General features: G+C 29.0%; 1 long non-coding RNA gene across 1 annotated transcript; it reads right to left on the bottom strand.

Annotated features, from left to right (window-relative positions):
* Nucleotides 1-164: 164 nt before the first annotated feature.
* LOC109592423 (uncharacterized) lies at nt 165-330 on the bottom strand. The gene is made up of 2 exons (XR_002190341.1): nt 287-330; nt 165-241 (listed from the first exon to the last, which is right to left on the bottom strand). It is a non-coding gene; the product is annotated as an uncharacterized LOC109592423 (long non-coding RNA).
* Nucleotides 331-1656: the final 1326 nt, after the last annotated feature.

The raw sequence follows: 1656 nt of genomic DNA, 5'->3' as shown, positions 1-1656 counted from the left end.
GGTACATGTTTTTATGTTGTGTAGAAAATTTGAGCTGATTCCAATCAAAATTGAATTTATAAAGTTACTTTAAAAGTATGTATAAACTACAGGCCATGAAGTAGCTGTTTAGCACATTTGCTTTTCTAATTATTGTAGATCTACACTAACCTTTTCCTTTCATCTTTATTTTCACAGTTCCAAAATGTGACTCACCATCTTGACTACTATAAATCCTTGTAATTGTAAAAAATGATTCAATCTGTAACAAATAACAATCCTACACAGGAATTAAGTATTTGTTCACCTTCTCTCCAACCTCTAAGCTTGAAGCCATTCTAGGTGTGGACAAATTAATTAATAATTATTAAACCATACAAGTTTAATTATCATTAACTTAGCTCAGCCTCAGAGCTAATGAGAGTGGAGCAGACATACAAGATGGATTGTTTTATTATTATTATTATTATTATGACTTATGTCTTTATTATATTTATTATAGCCACTAAATTTAAGAGCACAACATTAATTATTTTGCAATTAGAAAAATTAGTTTTTAATAGCATGAACATGAAACAAATTTTAGTCAGTTGTGATTTGAATTCCCTCTTCTTTGTCAACCTACAGCAAGAAACAAATGCAATATTAATAATTATGTGATATACTACAAGTACAACATAAAATACATGTATTAGTACATGTAGAATAAAAGAAACAAGTAATTTGTGCTTGATTATAGCTGATCACTAGAAAAAGTGAAAATAATTCATATACAACGTATTTAAAAATCCCAAAAATGTACACAATAAAGCTAATCCATTCCATTAACTGACTGTATATATGTTACAGTATAAGATCAAATTAAGGAATACTGACCTTACTCCCTCTGTCTTTCGTCTTAATTTTCTATCCTTATTCCTAAATAATTAAAAAATAGAATGAGTTTATGTGGATATAAAGTGAGTATACACAATGTGCATATGTGTTCACTTCATTAATACTTGTAATATCCATGAAGATAACATGACAAAATGCCAACTTATATGAACATCAAGGCTATTGTACACATGTATATGAATATATAGTTTTATACAGTAGAAATAAAATTTGCATTAGGGCCGGGAGGCAAATCCCACAAGTCATGCATGAATGAATGTGTTTTTAAACATTTTTAAGCAAAATAAAATCTACATGTATATCTTATAATAATAACATCATCCTCTGATGTGGTCAGATTTATATTTTTGTACATAGATCTGTTCAGTATGATACATAACATTTTAAGAAGCAATTGTTAAGAATTTCATCAGGGCCCCTATTTCTTAACACCAATGCATGCATCTCCTTTAGTTGATGAAACTATAATATTTAAATGCATACATGCACTCAGTGCTTTGTATATGATTTTTATATAGTGCTCATACACGTAGTTTCTTGTCAGTGAATCATCAAGTTGCTCAAAAATTGGGCCAAAGACCCTGTACTATATAGGGTAATTTAACAAAATCACAAGGAGAAAATTCTCCATTGAAATAATTTTTCTAATGCATATACATGCTTGTATTTTGCCCCAAAATTTGAGCTGATTCAAATCAAATTTGGATTTTTATGAATTTTAAAAGTTGCTTCAAATGTTATATACTGTGCATGCTGCTTAGCTTACATGGCATGCTTTGT

This window comes from Amphimedon queenslandica, unplaced genomic scaffold, assembly GCF_000090795.2.
Source record: "Amphimedon queenslandica unplaced genomic scaffold, v1.1 AMPQUscaffold_5296_Cont22731, whole genome shotgun sequence".
NCBI lineage: Eukaryota > Metazoa > Porifera > Demospongiae > Haplosclerida > Niphatidae > Amphimedon > Amphimedon queenslandica.
This window is presented reverse-complemented; position numbering and strand designations above follow the sequence as displayed.